Source organism: Crocuta crocuta, unplaced genomic scaffold, assembly GCF_008692635.1.
Source record: "Crocuta crocuta isolate KB4526 unplaced genomic scaffold, BGI_CrCroc_1.0 scaffold93, whole genome shotgun sequence".
In the NCBI taxonomy this organism is placed as follows: domain Eukaryota; kingdom Metazoa; phylum Chordata; class Mammalia; order Carnivora; family Hyaenidae; genus Crocuta; species Crocuta crocuta.
The window spans coordinates 3,890,481-3,911,367 of NW_027529641.1; the positions used below are offsets into that span (position 1 = coordinate 3,890,481).

The 20,887-nt window shown below is 43.6% G+C and overlaps 1 long non-coding RNA gene across 1 annotated transcript; it reads left to right on the top strand.

Annotated features, from left to right (window-relative positions):
• Nucleotides 1-5,511: 5,511 nt before the first annotated feature.
• On the top strand, nucleotides 5,512-13,921 carry LOC144230152 (uncharacterized). Its single transcript, XR_013334712.1, has 3 exons — nucleotides 5,512-5,785; nucleotides 12,195-12,424; nucleotides 13,835-13,921. It is a non-coding gene; the product is annotated as an uncharacterized LOC144230152 (long non-coding RNA).
• Nucleotides 13,922-20,887: the final 6,966 nt, after the last annotated feature.

Genomic DNA, 20,887 nt, shown 5'->3' on the forward strand with positions numbered 1-20,887 from the left:
CCAGAAGAGCCCCCCCCCGCCCCCCCAAGCAATGTCCCGCGGACCGGAACTGAAACCGGATGTGAAATCAAACCCTCCTGTCATCAGAGTGTGACTTCCCCTCCAGCCACTTCCGTTAACACGAGGTGCCCTGCCCCGTGCCGTGACCACTTCCATGTAGGAGGCTCTGAGAAAGTGTATTCACTTGCAGGGACAAAGGCAGAGAGATAGAGGTGAGCCCGGATTCTAACGCTTGGTGGGGTTTCCTTCCCACACAGCTTCAGTCCAAACCAAAGCCCTCAGGACATTATCAGGCTGGTTCTTCTTATTTTACCCTAGCTTGCCTCAACAGATGGCATGGTGAACATTTATTAATGAATAAAAAAATGTGTGTTTATTAAAAGCAATTAAGAGTTAAGTCTTAATGCTCTGAGGGGTACATGGTGGTGACTCAGTTGGTTAAGCTGCCAACTCTTGATTTTGGCTCAGGTTATGATCTCACAGTTCATGAGTTCAAACCCCACATGGTTCAAACCCTCACAGCAAAGAGCCTGCTTCACATCCTATGCTTCCCTCTCTCTGCCCCTCCCCCACTTGCGCACGTGAGTGCTATCTCTTTATAATAAATAAATGTTTAAATAAATAAGGTAGCTGACTATTAGATATCTAAAGAAAGGTACTTTTTTGCTTTGATCCCCTTAAATCAAGTTTACTCCAATGCGTTTTACATACCCACTGGGTGGGTCCCACTGACATCACAATATCTCACCATCAATGTTATCTTACCCATGTTGGGAGTTTTGTCTTATCTCTGCATTTGACGGAGGAGGCACCTCCTTATTCGCCAGGGTCTCAGAGCCGCCATAACTGCTAAGCACAAGTGCAAGTCTGTCTGCTTGCAACTGCCACACCCCTCAAAGCCACAGCTGCACGGCAATAATCCACTCTGTCCTTAGGCCACACGGAGAAAAGCAGGAAGTGGACTTTGCATAGAGACTGAGAAAGCACCCATAACCACCTTTGCCCTCTCACTGCATGGAAATTATTTCTCCTACCTGGTTGTGAATTTGAACGAAAGCCTGCAACCCCTTAAAATAGAAACAAATCAACACATTAAATAATTGTTCTCTTGTATTCACCTTTTATTCTAAGGAGTTAGGTTTACTGCCAATCCACTTTGAGAGCCCTAACTAATGAAGCAGGGGCACATGGGGGGGGGGGGTAGGAATAAATGCCTCTGGAAAAAAGGTAATCCCATGAGAAGTTAGGTCTGGATGTGAGGTAGTTTGTGACCCACTATTGTCCCGGGGAGCCCCGCATCTTAGGGCTGGTGCCTGCATGGAGTCCCCTTGGACTCTGAATCTGGGCTGGATCTATGATGCACAGTGATGGGGATAATGGGGCAAAGGTCACCTCAGGCCAATTCTGGGCTAAGGAAGCCTGGTAGCTTCTACTTCTCCTGGAGCGCTGCTTTGGGGAGCAGTGGTAGGTTCAATGAGCCTCTCTAAAAGTTATGCCCATGTCCTAAGCCCCAGAACCTGGGAAGGTAACTTAATTTGGACAAAGAATCTTTGTAGATGTGATTTGGTTAAAGGTCTTGAGATAAAGTCACCTGGGGTTCCCCAGGGGAGCTGAATCCCAAAGACAGTGCCCTTATAAGAGAAAAAATAGAGGGAGATCTGAGGCACAGGAAAGGAAAAGACCATGTGGAGACAGAGGCAGAGAATGGAAAGATGCTACCATAGACCAGTCAATGTTTGAAGCCACCAGATGCTAGAGGAGCCTCCTCCAGGATTGCTCCCCCAAGAACTTCTAGAGGGAGTGTGGCCCTGTCTATACCTTGATTCTAACTCCTGGCCTCCAGAACCATGACAGAATAAATTTCTGTCATTTTAAGCCATCCAGCTTGCAATAATTTTTCATGAAAGCCCCAGAAAACTACTACTAGAGTCTTCAAAGTCCGTTTAAAAAGTATGCCTGTCAGGTCAGGAAGGCAACGTGGAAAGATCATGTAGAAAGCAGAGACCCTGAAGCTTCCCTGTGAGGGAGAAAGGGCCAGCATCCTGGTCAAGGCTTCATGACCCTTTACCTGGTCACTGTGTGACCACAATCCCACGAGAGGCTGCCAGCAAGGTCAGCAGAAGATCTGCTCAGCTGAGCTCACTGAGCCATGGGAAATAACAAAATGGCTGTTGTTTTAATCCTCTACATTTGGGGAGATGTTTTGTGTAACAACAGGTCATTTAAAAGGTGACCAGGGGGCAAGTCAAGTGAAGAGAAGTCTCAGGACCCCGAAGAGTGAAAATAAAGGATCAAAATAGGAGGAAGAAAATCATGAGGAAACAAGGGAGAAGAAAATCACGTTGACCATGATGTCACAATCCTGATCTCGGCTGTGAAATACAAGTCAGTCAGTCCCCGGTACTCAAACATTGAGTCCTCAGCCAGAGGTAACACAGAGAAGTGTCTTCTGTGGGGAATTGAAAAAGTAATGATAATCTCAGTGCTTAGGCGATGCAAACAGGCCAAGTGAAAGTGAATGCATGGTGATACGCATGTTGGTGTCTTATTGCCACCGTAACGAATTACCCCGAACTCAGAGACTCATAACAGCAAAGACCTATTATCTTCTCATTTTGAAAGTCAGAACACCAAAACTAGTCGCAAAGAAAGATGAAACAAGGTGTTGGCAAGGCTCATTCCGCCCCCCATCTCCATTTCTTCGTCTTCTCCACCTCCATCCCTTGGCCCATGATCTCTTCCTCCATCTTCATAGCACATCACTCCAGCCTCTGATTTTGTCTCCCCCTCTCTCCTAACGCTGACCCTCCTCTCTCCTTCTGACATCAGACCCACCTGGATAATCCACAGTAATCTTCCCATCTCAACAAGTTTAACTTAATCACATCTGCACAACCCTTTGTGCCCTGGAAGGTAACATATTCCCCAGTTCTGAGGATTTGAATGTGGGCATCTTTCTGGGTCCATGAGTCAGCCTACCTTACATTTAATGAGCACTGGCTCTGTGTGAAGCACTGAGTTCTTTCTATCTTACTTACTCTTCATGACGGCCCTGTGGGACAAGTGTTATCATTTTCCCCACTTTAAGGGGAAACTGAAGCTCAGTAAAGTGGGACTACATCTATGTGTACACAAGAGACTGAGCCAGGAACCTGGTCAAGGGGTCTGATCTCAGAGCCTGTGACTCACCCTCTACATGTCTTTCTCCTACATGCCACAATCCGCAAGTGCCAGCAGAGGAATCACCAGCAGCCGCATCTAATGCTCCCATTTTACAGATACCCAGAAAGGGGAAGTGATCTGATGTGCCAACAAGAGCCAAACAAGACCAATTTTATTCAGTCACTGACAAATATTTACTAAGGTCCTACTAAGTGCCAGATGCTGGAGATTCCACAGTGACTTAAAACAGAGTCCTTACTTTTCAGTCGGAAAGATATACTAGGTGTAAATCAGTGATGACAGTCTACAATGTCAGTCACGGATGAGTGTCACAAAGAAAAATAAACTTGGACAAGAGGGTGACTGAGAGGAAGGAATGGTAGAAAGAGCAGGCAGGGCCTTTCTGATGAAGGGAGACCAGATCCCAACCTTAACGAGCAATGCTCGGTCTTCCTCTAGAAAACAAAATACATAAGAAAAAAAGAAAAGCCTTTCTCTGGAGAGGAATGTTAACACAGAAGTGTGTGCATTTGGGTTCAACAAAGATGCAGGGGTAACTGCATGCAAGTAGAGCTTAGTCAAGATCTAATTGGATCTGGTTGGATCTGGTCATTAAGAGCCAGGGAGTGGATGCCACACTCCCGTACTGGAGAATAGAGCTCTCCTACCATACAGTGAAACATCACTTTTGTTCTTCCACTTATGTATAGTATACGTCACACAAAATGTTATTTCTTTCACTGTAAGGCATTTTATTACTTCCCACCAGCTCCCCAGCCCGGTAAGAGACTTCAGGGGGATTAAATACCACATAAGAGATAACTCCCAACCTAAATGAGAAGCGAATCTGCCACAACACCTGAGCTGCCTGGGATGGGAAAGTCTTGAGACAGAAGGTAGGATTTGATTTGGGCTCTAAAGTAGCTATAGTGGTGTTCACGTGGGGACAGGGCACAAATGGTCCAGTGTGTTTTGGGAAGAGAGAGGAGATCTGTCTGGCTCTCTCTCAAGCACACTGTCGTGGACTAACAAGTGGGCCCCTCCTGGTCTGGAGACTTGAGTGGCATCAGATTAGGAATGGTGTTGTGGTAACAGCAGAGTTCTCTGATGAACAATCTAGAAGAATTGATGGGAAGGGGAGAATAGATAATACACGAGGAACTACTTAGAGACCAATGCTCTAATGGACACTGAGAAGGGAGGCCATGGACAGAACATGCTGGAAGAAGGTATGGTGGCTTGGGTGAATCTGTGTTTCCCAGAATGCCCTTTCTTGTACACATTGTGCTTGGGCAGACCACCATGGAGATTTGGGGCAGACTTGAGGGTGCAGAGAAGGGGCAGACATTTTACACCTCATAAGTTGTTGTTGATCGCACCTCCTTTGCATGAGGCAGTGGTTGGGCCTGCACCCACTCTACCTTGCCCTAGATTTTTCTTCAGCTACTCCAGTTCCTGGGTTAGGGTTATGTCTTCAGTTCCATGATGAAGGGTTCCAGGTTCCAAGAACTGACCCAGATCTCCTTTCATCCTCTAGCTTATTCTTGTCATCCTACACTATACATTTATCTTCCCCACCGGACTACGTGCCCTGTGGGCTTGAAACTCTGGCATTGGATATAAAGATAACAGCAAAACAGCCTTCCAGAAACTTACAGCTGTTAACCAGCTCCCACAATTGCACAACATCAAATCCTGGTAGCAAAGATATGACTCCCCGTGGTTCCAATTTCCTAGCTTACCCCTCCCTGATACGGAAAGGCAACGAGCTAGGATTTTGAAGCCTACTAACCATCTTTTTTTTTTTTAATATTTTTTTATTTATTTCTAGGAGAGAGAGAGAGACAGACAGACAGACACAGCGTGAGCAGGGGAGGGTCAGAGAGAGAGGGAGATACAGAATCTGAAACAGGCTCCAGGCTCTGAGCTAGCTGTCAGCACAGAGCCGGACGCGGGACTCGAACCCACGAACCTCGAGATCATGACCTAAGCGAAAGTCGGACGCTTAACTGACTAAGCCACCCAGGCGCCCCACCTACTAACCATCTTAATGATTAATAATATTACAACCAACAACTGACATTCTGTAGAAAACTTCCTGTTTTTTAGCGCTATACAAGGTATTTTACAAAACCTCACTAATGCTGGCGACTGCTGCCTTCAGTTTGCAACGGGAGGTCATCTAGCGGCTTCCAAATCTAGAAAGTTACAGCCCTTGATTCAAAGCCACTTCAGTCTAACTCGGGTGAGGGGCGGGGGGAGGGCCGCTAATACATTCTGTCTCTATGGTACCGGAGAGGGAGAACCAGAGGTCTGCTTGTTTAGAATCTGGTGGTGGAAGAACCTTGAGGCATGCGAAGAGACAGGACACACCAAGGAAAGGCGTTAATTAAGATTAGAGGATGAGTAGGGAAGGAAAGGATGAAGGTGGAGGTTACTCGGGACATGTTGAAGTTGAAGTAGTGGGATGTTAAAGCTCTGATACTGACGTTCAGGTTCGAAAGTACGCGCTTAGTTTGTTTCACAGAGAGTGACTGCCTGGTTTCGTACTTTTAGTAGGTGTTCTTCTCTTACAAACCATGGGCCTGTGGATGGGAAATGACATGGAGAATTGCCAACGGAGGTAAGTCTTCCTGCTTCGGATTGGAAGAAGGGTTTCCCGTCCCTGATGGGAATGAAGATAAAAAAAAGTCTCCCTTGGGACGGCTGGGTGGCTCAGTCGGTTGAGCGTCCGACTTCGGCTCGGGTCATGATCTCACGGTTCGTGGGTTCGAAACCCCGCGTCAGGCTCTGTGCTGATGGCTAGCTCGGAGCCTGGAGCCTGCTTCAGATTCTGTGTCTCCTTCTTTCTCTGCCCCTCCCCCACTCATGCTCTGTCTCACTTCGTTTCTCAAAAATAAATAAATGTAAAAAAATTTTAAAAAAGAAGTCTCCCTGAAGTGATCAAGGCCTTCCCATTAGCTGGGAAGAGAACAGGCCCGGTGTCGAGAAAGATTTTGATGCCCTGATGGTTGAGGAAAGACAGCAACTTCAGGGGCAGAAAGGACCAAGAGGAGCCCAGCCCATCTGTAAACTCTGGGTAACCTGGTGGAAACTAGAAACCAGACAGGATCCAGGAGCTGGAAGTTTCTTGATGGCCAGGTGATACGGCTTATAAAGAAAGAGGCCAAGAGGCCAGACCATGGGAAATGAAATGGGCTGGTGGCAGGTCAAAGAGCAAGAAGAGCAGTAAAAGTTGAGTGATTTCTTGTGTGATTGAGGGTTTATTTGGTGTTATCTGGAGTTAGAGGGAAATATGATAGGGGAGCCCAGTTTTGGGGCCTCTATACACGCCTACCCGTTTGATAGAAAAAAGCAGCTCACAACAGGTTGTATGTGGAGATTATTATTTTAACCTCTTGATTTCCGCTCCTCCAAAAAACAAAGGCCTCCACTGACAATTCCTATCTGAAATACACAGCTATTGTGGTACTGTGCTTCCTAGAGCTTCTCAGGAAAGAATGGATAACAGATATACGTTGTCACTCGACACAACAAAACCAGTCATCTGCCCCGGAAACCTTCTCGAAGTTCCATCTTTTTTTTTTTATGTTTATTTATTTTTGAGAGAGGCAGAGACACAGTGTGAGTAGGGAAGGGGCAGAGAGAGAGGGAGACCCAGAATCCGAAGCAGGCTCCAAGCTCCGAGCTGCCAGCACAGAGCCCGACGCAGGACTCGAACCCACAAACCGTGAAATCATAACCTGAGCTGAAGCTGGATGCTTAACTGACTGAGCCACTCAGGCGCCTCCATCTTTTTTTATCAAGTCACCTGAGGAGTCTAAGCCTCAACCTTCTTTCATGTTCCAATTTTTCTTTTGTCAATAATCACACACACACACACACACACACACTCCATAATTAACACGCATTCCCCCACCTGCCCCGGGCGACCATGTTTTGATTGATAATTTCATTAATATGAGAAAGACACTTCATTTTAAAACTAGACAAGTGAGAGAGAATGATTTCCTACTGGAAGGTGGAGTGATTTTGGCTCCTTGGTCAGAAAGCAATAAAGCTGTAATCCTCCTTCCACTGAAAATGGGTATTATTATTTCTCAATGGATTTGCACCTTTTCTGTGTTTTCAGATTTTTTAACAAACTTTGATTAAAAAGCCTCAGCACTTTTCATTTTAGCTGTCCATTGTTTTAGATCATCAACTAAGTTTTTGAATACTGTGTCCTGGAATGTTAATGCCAATGCCAGCATGAATAAGTAGTCACAGATTTTTTTTTTTTTTACACCACAGAAAAGATCCGTAAACTTTTAAGAAGCTTCTCCACACAGACTTATTTATATATATATATAGGACTGTTGCAATCTTTCCCCCATTATCTTCCAAAATCAAGACTCAAAGCAGCAATTTTATAGATTTCCAAAATCCTATTGACTAAAATATCTCTGCCTCTGAAACAAGATCAACAAGAGCTTGAAGAGAGAAACCTAAGACAGTAATAAAATTCACAATGGAAAAGAGACTAGTATCCTCTACTTCCGTGCATTCAAAGGATGGCCTCAAGGCTGAGCAAAGAAAACAAAACTGATACTTAAAAAAAAAAAAAAAAAAAATCCTGAGTGCCTCTAATACATTTGGGAGCAGATGTCGAGGCAGCCAAACGGAACTTTGGGGTCACTGGGAAGGAATGTCAAGGCTGAGTTATTAAGTTTAAGTAGAAAATATGGCCTAAAAATTTAGCCTCGAACGAATTAAGGATGTGCCAAAGGAATGAGTGAAATATTTTCTCTCCGAGTCACGGGGCTCGCAGGTTGGGATCCCGCATCTGGGGTTTATTACATGTTCTTTAGGTGACAGGTGGCTTCAGGAAATGGAGCCCTCGTAGAGCTTTTAAAATATTTTCCTGAGAAGGGTAAATAATTTGATGCCTTGCTGGTTTCCCTTCTGTGGGCTGTTTGAAATACAAAAACACATCTTAAGCCACATCAAAGTTGTTTCATGTGCAGGCAGAGGCAAACATCCTCAGCCTTGACACATGGCCACATCGGTTTCACTTCTGGCATTTTGAAATCTGTTCTGTACGCCACTGGCCGAGCTCAGTTCCCCAACCCTGTTGCTGTATTTATAAAACTAATATTTATCAGCCATCTTTTTAATACTTGATTTTCATGAGCCTGAGAACTTTTATGGCCCAATTAGTTCCTAGGGGTAGCCACAGATGTTGAGCCAGAGAAAATAACCTCAGCTTTGGCACCAAAGATAATACGATGAGAAATCATTTCAACTTTTACAAATAAAAGAAATGCTCTCTTGAGCGCTTGCCAAGTCAGCGGTCATTTTGCTGAGATCAAAGATGACGGATGATTTATTCATAAGTGTTTTCCCTTGCCTTCGTTTTTATTTTTTAACTTTTTGTTGTTGCTGTAGGTTGTGGTTTTTACTTCTCCCTGCGTTTTGTTCAAAACTGTGCTTAATTTGATCTTACGAATCACCTAGAAGTCCCACTTTGCCCTGTAGGATGCTTCCCAATCAAAGAGAGTTACTCATGGGGCGCTTGGGTGATTCAGTCAGTTAAGCGTTCGACTTCAGCTCAGGTCATGGTCTCAGTTCATGGGTTCGAGCCCCGTGTTGGGCTCTGTGCTAAAAGCAGAGAGCCTGTAACCTGCTTCAGATTCTGGGTCTCCCTCTCTTTCTGCCCCTCTGCTGCTCGCTTGCTCTCTCCCTCTCTCTCTCAAAAATAAAAATAAACATAAAAAATATTATTTAAAAAAGAGAGCTACTAAGAACCTCTAACACTACATATTAAATTCCAAATAGTTATTCTGGATCTAGGAGCAGAGTATGATAAGGACGTTATATTTAGTATTAAAACTCAACCAAAAGCCTTTTGATTATTTTAAGTTTAAAACTATACTCTAAACTACACAGTTCTTAAGTATACAACCCCATGGATGTTTACATACCGAGGGCCCCTGTAACTGCCACCATTCCATCCAAGGCAGAAGACAATTCCAGCACCCTAAAAATAAATAGCCAAGAGGTGTTCTGACTTACATTTAATGGACATTTTTCTTTTTAATAAAAAGTGACATTAAAAAAAAAGAGCTTTAAAAAGAGCTTTTCCACCAGGTTGATCAACTTTTTTTTTTTTTTATTCATTTCCCCATCCTTCTGGCAGACTCTCAGAGGTCATTCCATCCACACATTTACCCAAGGGGAAGAGGCTCCCTCAACATGACCCCCAACGGTTCCCATGGGGTTCCCTGAACTGCAGCGTGTCCCGAACTCCCCTATTCTCAAAAGCTCTGCACAGAACCTGTAATTCACATCGACCTCAAAGCATGTACACCCCAATGACTGTTTCCCCGTTTGAACCAGGCATCCACCCAATTTTAAACAAAAGCTACGATAAGTGATGGGCCAAAAAGCAATTGTAATCTCACATGGCATTTGAATAAAAGAGAAATCATGTAGGAGAATGTGAGAAGAGAGCAAGATAAGCTGTTTGTCTTCTGTAGTTCCGAAACAAGGTCATTGTTCTGTGTCCTAAAGTCACACCAGATAAGCTTACTGCCCTGAATACTTTATTCCTGTTTTTTTGGGGGGCGCTGCTTTTTTGGCGGGGATCAGGAGAAGGTAGGTTTTGGTTTGGTTTTTTTGTTTGCTGTTTGTTTTGCCTTTTTTGTTTTTTGTTTTTTTAATTTTTTAGTGTTTGTTTATTTTTGAGAGAGACACAGTGTGAATGGGGGAGGGGCAGAGAGAGAGGGAGACAGAGCTGTCAGCGCAGAGCCCGACGCGGGGCTCAAACCCACGAACTGTTAAGATCATGACCTGAGCCAAAGTCATACACTCAACCGTGTGAGCCACCCAGGCGCCCCTCGTCTCCTTTGAATAGCTCCAATGCATTCTAAATTTACAAGTTTTTAAATTGGGACTATGACAAATCTTACCTTTTTTTTTAATTCTAAATATTTCTTCTCGATCTACAACTATAGCATTACAAACCTGGGCCAGTATTATAAAGGTATTTATTAAAACTCCTCTAAAAGCAATTTGATTATTTTAACATTATACTAGTGAACTTATTTGTTTTGTTGGAACTACATGATTTTCAATCATATCTGCATAAGGAGCTTGAATTCATTGACAAATTTTTGTGGTATATGCATGTACCTTTTTTTTTTAATTGAGATTCTCGAGGCCAGGTTTTCCTCACTTTAGTGCACTACGATTTGTGTGCAGTTCTGGACATGGAGTAGGTACTTTAATAAATATTGGTGAGAATCAGAGATTGCCAGAAATGCAAGAGCATTTAAGGGTCCCCTGAACTAGAGATTTTCAAACTCAAGGACTTTGAACCTGTTGCATCAGTATCACCAAGGACAATTTTAGATTACAGATTCCTAGGCCTTGCCACCAGAGACGATAATTTAGTAAGCCTCAACTGGGACCCAGGAATCTGTTTTTTAAATTATCCAGATCATTCCCACCTGCCGCCATGTTCAAGAACTAGCAATTCAGGTTTACATCTCTCCCCCGATGTAAAAATGGATTTGATTTGCTTTTCAGAAGATAAAACCCTCAACATAGTCACAAATTAGATTCTGTAAATCTCAGGAGTGGATATGCCCTCAGAAATTATTGTATCAATTCCCTTTCCTTTGTACCCAAAGAAACATCTTTTTTTTTTTTTTAATGTCTTAAGTTATGAAGCTGATTAGCAGCAAAGTCAAGAACAGAACTTTGACCTCTGCACCATCACTTCCCTGCTGGACCCTACTCACAACCAGGCTAGAGCCAACCCCCCCAACATTCTTACCATGCTCTTCTCAGGGACCAGGGACTGGATTCCCCCCACTGCCTGTGGCTTCTCCCAAATAAATTCCTTCCTTTCTAAATAGCATGCACTGTGATTCCAGTGAATATATAGTTATACAGTCAGGAACTTAGATCATCATTTGAAGTGAGTAAACATGAAATACTAAATACTGGTATTAATAAAGGATTTTATTAAATTCAAAAGCATCATGTAACAAAATACACCACACCTGAAGACATAATTAAATAAACGTCAAATAATGCTCTTTACAATCACTTGATCACCAAAGGAAGTCTGTGTATTCATATAAATTAAGAAAAGAAAAATGAATAGCACACCTGAAGAAATGCCTACTGGAAATTAGAAAGTTCAGAGAATCCTATAGCAATGTAAAAGAACCCCAGGGAAGGGTTGATCCTTTATGAAAAACTTGCGGATTTTTAATTTATGTCTTTCCCACTTGCTTCTTTTTTTTTTTTTTCCCTGACTCCTGTCCCAGTTTTCAGCAGCATTCATTAAGCAAAACACATTTGCATTGAGGTTACCTTGAATATTTCCATTCTCAGTTAACAAACCACATTTTTTTCTCATGTAAATCCAGGTAGGCTTTAGAGTAGTTTTAAGACTATGCTAATCTTCCTGTTGAGCTGTTTGAAGGGCAAGCAAATGATGGGGCCAAAGAGTAGGCGGGGCTTTGTGCTTTTCCTTCCAGTCAGGCCTTCAGAGAGAGACCCCCTGGTCCTCACATTTTGCCCTCTGTCCTAGAATGGATCCTGAATATTCAATATTCAATTTGATCACTGGTTTGTCTTCTACCCTCTTTCTTCATTAATAGGGAATTATTTTCTACTTCCGTATCCAGATTAAAAGATACTATATCTAAGTGCAGGTGACTTTAAAATTAAAGAGATGATGGGAGAAGGAAAGAATAGTTTGGTCACAATAATGGGGTGAACGATTAAAATAACAAGCATTAACATTTATCCTGGAATAATGACAAATAATCAAATTGCAATTTTGAGGTTTCAGTTCCAGGTGATGAGCAACATAGCACCTATTCCCCCACTGAATGCTGCTGGAGAACATGGAGAAGCACACACAGTGGCTATTTGAGGACCCTGGGAAATAAACACTAGCAGGGATATCCTGGAAGACAACCAAAATGTCCTCTCTGTTTTCTTTCTTTCTTTTCCTCTGTGTTTACACAATCCAGCCACCGGGCAATCCCATGACTGTAATGGAGTTTGCAACAAAAAGGACAGCACCAGAGACCCTTAGCAGAAGAAAAATCTGAGGGAGAGCACACTTTTATAACCACCAGAACTGTGATCCAAGATGGTGGCCTGAACCTCCCTGACCCTGTGTTCACTGCACCTTCAGGATGGCAGAGCCTTTTCTGTGGCACTCTACCTGCCAGGCACCGGACATTCCAGGCCACCTTGGGTAATACTGACAGTTGGTTTCTGTCCTCAAACATCATTCTCGGAGGCTCAAAGACTAGAGCAACCAGGACATGGTCTGGGGTGGGGGGGGGGNCTGGCACGATTTGATATTTTTAATTTTTAATTTGATTTGATATATTTAATTGTATTGAGTAAAAGTAAAACCCAGATGAAAAGTCACAGTGAATCTAGTAAATGGGTGATTTTCAGAGAAACCTGAAGATCTCCTTTATGAAGAAGCACAAAAGCAGAGATATCGAAAGGACCAATTCATGTCTGCACAGCATCAGAAAAAATTAAGTTGCCAGACAAAAAAGTCTCTTCTGATCTATAAGATCTCATCTCAGCCTCTCTTTCTCTCCTGGCCCACAGCTCAGAGAAGGAAGGATAATCATGAGTCAGTTATTCTATCACAGCCTGAACTTGCGTTTCTCAGACAGAGAGGTAAAGGGACAAGCTAACATAGACTATAATTCTGAGACTGTAGAATTAGCACACAATGAATGCGTAATACACAATTGATTCATAATGAATCACCTTTTTTTTTTTTTTTACAGAGACAATAAAAACTCAAAGAATATTAAAAGGGTCAATCAGACTAAGTGTTATTCTATCTGGCTTTTAGACCCAGACTACCCAAGTGAGGTCTTGAAACATAATGATCACAGCCCTGTCTGGTTATTACACTTTCATAAAGGACCATGCCATCTTGCTATCTGTCACTCTCTTGTACACATCCAAATTTCACCTTGAGTAACCTCAGAGCCCATATTAAAGACCAGCCAATACCTTGGTCTTGGCCTTCTCAACTCCAATGGCCATGACCCAAACTCTACTTCAGTCACATCCCAAAATTAGCTGTAACTCCAGAGAAATTATATTCCACCTTTTGATCATCATTTCTGGCCCTTCCAGTGCCTTCACTTACTCACTGACTTAATCACAGCCTCTTACCCAGATCCCTTCATCATTATTCACTTCAACCTCCTTGACTGTGTTTCCTCCTTTTGGACCCTACTGGAAGCCCAGGGCCAATGGTCACAGCCTGTCTCTGAAGAGCCCTCTCATACTTCATATCCCATCTTCTACTGTACTCTCCATCAGTGCTTAAAGTATTCTCCTCCCTTGTTCTGCTCTGGGTTACCAAACACTGCACAATGAAAGTCACACCAAACATGTGCAATGGGTCTACATATTCATGGTCTCTAACCTCAACTGGACCATTAACCCCAGAAACCCATAGCTCCTACTCAATCATATTGTGCTCATGCTCAGCAGATTTATTTCCTACTTCACGGAGGCTTCTAGATTCCTCCCCGTCAGTGGAATTATATGCTCCTGCCTCTTAGGATGTCCCTTGGTTCATGCCAAACTCCTTCACCTGTATTATTCCTCTGCATTCAATTTCTAGAGACTCCTAACTGACCTATCCGTCTCACCACTGCCTCTCTACTCCTGGACTGAGGACCTCTCAAGCTCCCCAAAACCAAGTTGTGTCTTACTGTTTCAAACTTCCTCAAAGAAGGAACTAAACATGCCATGTACATCTGTTACTACAAATCCACTTCTCAAACTGTGCAGGTCACAGCACCGACTTCCTAACACCACACAGGTGATGTTTCTTCTAGTTTGCATCTAACCAGACTTTCGCCACATTTGACATTTTTGTTCTCTCATTTGTTTTGCTTAAATGCCCCACACTATACATTTAACTTTGGCCATACTTTGAATTAGGTGAATATTAAATACATATGAAAATTGAGAGGCTAGTATAATGAAATCCCACAAACCCATCAGGAGCTTCAAGAACTCTCAATTCATTGTGATGTTGTTTCCCTACTACCACCCCCACCCATCCCAGTTTATTTAAAAAATTTTTAATGTTTTATTTATTTCTAGGAGAGAGAGAGAGAGAGAGAGACAGCATGATCAGGGGAGGTTCAGAGAGAAAGGGAGTCACAGACTCTGAAACAGGCTCCAGGCTCTGAGCTGGCAGTCAGCACAGAGCCCGATGCGGGGCTCGAACCCACGAACCACGAGATCATGACCTAAGCAAAAGTCGGACGCTTAACCGACCAAGCCACCCAGGAGCCCCATCCCAGTTTATTTTGAAGCAAATCACATACAGTGTGTCATTTCATCAATACATCTTTCACTATATGTCTCAAAAGGTAAATAAAAGCCTTTACAATCATTGTTTAATGTTCTATTTATTTCTGAGAGAGAGAGAAAGAGAGAGAAAGACAGCATGAGCAGGGGAGGGTCAGAGAGAGAGGGAGACACAGAATCTGAAACAGGCTTCAGGCTCTGAGCTAGCTGTCAGCACAGAGCCCGACACACTGCGCGAACCCACTAACAATGAGATCATGACCTGAGCCGAAGGCAGACGCTTAACTGACTGACCCCCTCCCCCAGGTGCCCCAAAATCATTTTTAAAATATCACTATCAAATCTAAATAACAGTAAGTCTTTAATATCCTCAAACATCCAAGTAGTGTTCAAATTCTCACTGTAATTACAAAGGCATTTTGTAATAATTTGGGCAGGTCAGATCCAAACAAGGTCCATACATTGTAATGTGGTTAAATACATCTCTCTCTTTTTCTAGCAATTTATTTAGTGAAGAAACTGGGTGAACTTGCCCTACAGTTACCCAAGGTATGAATGTTGCTGATTGTGAAATCTAATGTTATTTAACATATTTCTCTCTGTTTTATGTTTCTGTTAACTTTGTAGTTAGATCCTGAGATATGATCATCCTCAAGTTTGATTTTATACATTAGAACACACACACACACACACACACACACACACACACTCCATAACCTGTAATGTGTTTTTCCATCAGGAGGTACATAATACTAGATTGTCTCTCATTTTATGATATTAGCAACTATTGGTGGTCATTTTCTAGATCCATTATTTCATCCAAGGCTTCAAAAGGATAATATTCTAATCCAATCATTGCTTAATTTATTACCTAAAACACTTTTCCTTACTCCCTTGAAACAACTCTCTTAGCCTCCTCAACCAGAGGCTGTTCCAGACGCCAGGCATACACCAGTAAACTCTACAGACAGAAGTTTCTGCTTTCTTGATGCTTACATTTCATGCATGCAATCTGCGCTCATGGTATGGGCTCAGCTAGCATCAGCTGTTGGATGTATTCATGGTTCTCCTTCTGCTGAGTGCTTCTTAAATGCTAACATCCCCTTGGTTTTATTTGGAGCACACAGCTCTTCTTAGGGTACTTTTCCTGGATGGCCTTACCCTCCACTCACATTATTTCAAAAATTTGCAATGCACCAGGTAATGAATGCTCTAAGCACAATGTGTGTCTCTGTGTGTGTGTTGTGTGTGTAATCATTTAATTTTCAAATGAGGTAGATATTATTTGTTCTAGTTAGAGTTTATGATAGCCATGAGAATGCTCCTCTCTGATCTCTGCTGTTGACTGGGATTTGAAATCCATCAGAGCCTGTGTCCCATGGCCACACATTTGAATGCTGGTGTGGCACCAAGGAAGATATGATTCTAGAGACCTGGACCTCTTACAGCGGGTGTCTTTGGCTTGAGAACTCCCCAGTAGCCTCACTGAACTTCCCCTAGAACTTCTCAGATCTCCCCAACCCTCCCCCCTTCCTTCCCTTTCTCCTTCAGTAGGGGACAGACATGCATCATGGCCTGATGGTTCTCCAAGTGTCTCCTGGCTTCCTCTGCACTTTTTCTTTTAGGTATTTCCTCTATAAATATCTTGGCACTTAGTCCCTTCTTGATACCTGGTTCTCAGACTGATACATTCTTGCTGTGTAACAAATTATCTCAGGGCTTAGCGGTATAAATTGTTTTTTTTTCCTATGGACACAGAATTCAGACAGAGCTCAGTAAGAATGGATTGTGTCTGCTCTGTGATGTGTAGGACCTCAATGGGGAAGATTGGGAAGCCAGGGGTAACTCAATATCTGGGGCTGGAATCACCTGGAAGCGTCTTCACCAACATGCAGAGCAGGTGATGTTGACTGTGGTCTGGGACCTCTGTGAGCACTGTCAGTCAGAGCATCTACATGTGTTCCATGTGCATAGGGCTTCCCCCAAGCATGGAAGCCTCCAGGGAGCTGGCCTTCTTCCAGCGGGGCCTCAGGCCTCCAAACATGACAGATGCTGCATTGTCTTTTATGATATATCTTCCAATGTCACATCCCATACTTTTTTTGGTTAAAGCAGTTACAAACCTGCCCAGATTCAAGGATAGGGAAAGAGCACCAAAGAATTATTTAGCCAATATTAGAACCAACACACTATTTTGACATCCATTTGCAAGATGAGGAAACCGAGGCACAGAGAGAGAGATTATTCACCCAGGATCCGATAACGTACTTTCAGAGCTGACACCCTTAACTTCCAAATTACATCACCTCTTAGATGCTTGAATCCACTGTGTCCCCCACATTTAATGCTCTCAGACTGAATTTACCACCCCCCACCTTTTCTCCTGATATTCTCCTATGGCATATATTCCATATAACCACTGACTCAAACTAAACTGCAGAGTCTTCTTTGACTCACCTTACTCATGAATCTCAGCAATCATGCACGGCAATTCTAACAAGTGTGAACCGTTCACGACACTGGAAATGCTTGCACACTTGCATCTCTTCTGTTCTCATAAATTACAAGAAAACCAGCATACACTTCCATTTGCTATATGGGCAGGAAGTCCACTACCACTGCCCGTGCACTGCCCATCTTCTGGATCTTCTAGAACACCAAGAGGGGAAGTCTGCTCCAAGCAGTGGCCAGTCCCACTCATGACAGGCCCTGGTGGAGGTCTATCTACTGATTTGGTTGCTGCTTTGCTTTTCCTTGACAGATGATGGAATTAGAGACACCAGATGGCTCTCCCTGGCTGAACCTTGCAATAAGCCAAAATTGTCCTGGTGTCTGAGTGCTGAGCTCTTTCGGTCATATATAGGAAGTCCTCTGGGGGATGCTTCTGCTCATGGGTCTTAGGAGTCCAGGGCTAGTGTCACCTGAAGCCACAGCTCTTCTTTCTTGTTTTGAAATGTTGCTCTTTTTTCACCCTTCCCTAATCACAAAGCATTTCTCTCCCTCCCTTTCACACCCCAGAGAGCCTGAGCTCTTCTTCTTTTTTAAGTTTATTTATTTATTTTGAGAGAGAGAGAGCCAGAGAGATAGAGTGAGAGAATCGCAAGTAGGCTCTGCACTGTCAGCCCGGAGCCTGACATGAGGTTCAAACTCATGAAATGTGAGAGCCAAAATCAAGTGTTGGACGCTTAACCGACTAAGCCACACAGGCACCCTGAGCCTGAGCTCTTCTAAGAAAGGCTCAGAATTCAGGAGCATGAAAAAATTTCTCCACATTCACTGGAAGAAAAATACCATTTCCTCCTCACTGTCACATGCAATGAGTCTCGAACCCAGGGTGAAGCTGTAAGACTCTTGTTTCTCAGGGAAAGTCTTCATAAAGCTCCCTTTCTATCTACCAGTTCTAAATGCTTCTCAAATCATTCCCTAGCCCCTTGCCTTGCTCTTAACACTCTGCTCTGGATCCTTACTACATGCCCAGGAAGCCCCTAGGTCCCCAGGACAGCATCCTGGGACCTCAGTAGGTAGGAGGATGGTCAAGGCAACCTAGATGCTCACCATCATTACCCTGCTTCCAACAGAAGACCTCCACCTCTGTCTGCTCCAGGGGGTAGGTCTCTTCCCAATGTTATTCTTGGAAAACAAAACAGAGGCAAAGCTCTACAACTAAAACAAAAAGTTAGAGGAAACTGCAATCAAAAACAAAAATGTGGCCCCACAGGACACTGCCCTGAGTCCTGTAGCCGCCACAGGCTCAAAATGAAGTGTAGCGGCTTTATGCGATGCCAGGAACCTGCATGAACCGTCCCCTCAAATGCACAGCGTCTCCCGATGACATTGAACTGCTCGCAGTTCCCAGCAGACATTGCACTGTGTCAGGGCACTGGGCTTTTGCTCATCCTCTGTCCCGGCACCCTTCACCCCCTCCAATACCATTCAGGTTTTACAATCACTTCGAGCTCTGTCTGCATCAAAAATCCCAACTTGACCTCCCTTTGGGCCTTGCCAATTGAGGTGTCCATACCTCATACCGACCACCATTTCACAAGCATTAGCCTGTCCCTTCCCTATGCTGAGGGTCTCTTAGACACAAAGCTGAGTTTAGCCCATCTTTGTATCTCTGGTGCCTCACAGAGTATCCGGCTGGTATATGCATTCAGAAAATGAGGGCTGGATGCATACATAAAGAATAAAGAGACGTGAGTGAACAAAGAAGACTTCTTTCTCTATCAAGTGTCTTTTTCTGTCCCACGCTAGACACGGCTGTGCCTCTCAAACCACTGCACTCTTTCAGGACCCCCAGACACTCCCTCACTCCCGGCCCTTCAAAATAGAATGTAATCCTGGGAGATTCAAAAGGCACCTGAATTGCTTCAGGGTCATTATTACGAACATCAATTATCCCAATAGCAGCAAAGAACAGATGCAAAACTTAATAGAGTTTTCTGGATGACAGAATGCTGGATAAACAAATCTACACTGATTATATCCGGAAAGATACCAGAATGTGGAAATGTGAAGAAAGTTTGGCACTCGGCTGCAAGTGCTGTGGTCTGAGGACTTGTAAATCCAAGAAACCCTCCGTGATCCCTCCCTCCACTGATCACAGAAATCAAGCAGAATTTGCCACTGGGCTGCAATAAGTAAATCCAGATGAACACCCCACTAGATAGGGATCCAAATGCTCAATTAGCATTCCAGAACACACCCTGGGAGTTTCAAAGAGCCTAGCAGTGTCATGTCATTACAAGAAGGGAAATCTTACCCCCGCCAGCCTCTTTCATTATCCAGCCCTGTGAAAAGCCCTCCACGAGGTGCTGGGAAATAGTCGACCTCCCCATGCACCAGACTCTATTTCCAGCCAAGAAGCATCATGTGCCTCTCGGGTTTCTTTTAAAATCTCCCGAGCTATTCACCTAGCTCTTCAGTGCGATTTCATTGCCCCTTCAATATACAATTTTTCATTACCCATGATTTGCTAATGTATATCTTTATTGAAAAAAAGTCCATTGTACTGGCGAGCCTCCACGTAACAGCAGCGGGTTCATCTGATGGATTTTGACCCATCTGTTGTCTTCCGTAACTATGCAAACACTGTGAATGAAACGCACAGAGCCCAACAATCCATCCTCACCATGAGCACAGGGAGCCTTGCCCCAGCTTCAGCTCTGACAAAGAGAATCCACCTGCAAATTTCTCACTTACAATAGGATAATAGGTATTCAGGTAGCGGACTTACAAACTTAGGCATACTGCAATAATAGTAAAACAATAAATCCCACCCCTAAAATACATAGGTGGAGCTCTAGGTTATTGAAAGGAAATCTCAAAAGGGGAGAAAAGCTGTACACACTGTGTGTGTGTGTGTGTGTGTGTGTGTGTGTGTGTGTGTGTGTCTTTATGAGTTTTCAAACAGCAGTGAAGACTCCCTTCATCCATAGACTGGGTAGCCAGTATGAACAATGTCCTTCGCATGAGTTTCATTTGCTTTGTAAATACAAGTGTAATTGGTATTTAAGGGGCCATTCTAAATTGCCACCCCCCACCCCGTGCCTGAGCATGAGTAATCTAATTTTTCTGAAGAGCATGCTGCAGTTTGATAGACTGGTCTCCCAGGACCGTCCTGTATGTCAGCATCACTGAAAATGAAATCTGAAGTATAGTCACACCCCCACACACGCGTGGAATCCCAATCACCCACGACTCAGAGCTCCATTTGCCCTGTGTCTTGCTGCTGACAGATAATATATTCATTTGCTTCTGGCAAAAAAAAAAAAATAGTGAGAAACCGCTGGTGCATATTGATGGCATCCTCCAGGAGCCGTAATTGGGAGGAGTGGTCCGCCACTTCGGTACATGCCAGGGGACCACGAGCTGCTGTCGTTCTTCTTCACTCTGCAGCCAACTGGAAAAAATGAACCCCCAAACTGTCAGGTGATTGAACCACTCTCTCTTGTTAGAACTGGGAAATCAAAGTCTAGCACCTTGACGGAGAGGGAATTTGCTTGTCAAGTGCCACTAAGTGTTTTAACTGAGCCCTAAATATCATCAGCTTAAAATGACTCCCAGAGAGGAAAATGTTAGCTTGCGTGTCTACTTCTATTGTGTTTGAATAACATGCAATACATGTATGTTCTTCTATATTTAAGTAGTTCACATGGCAGTCCCAGATAATAACAGGAATGCATGATGGCTCAAGGTCTGGTAAGGGTTTGGATGTACCTTACGAACTTTCAGTGTTAAACACATGATGAACTTTCAGTGGTAAAGGGGAGGGCTAAGTCTCCTTATGGAAAAGTTGCCCACAAGGAACCATGAACCCCAGCTCATTGAAGAACGAAAGCAACGTACCCTGGGC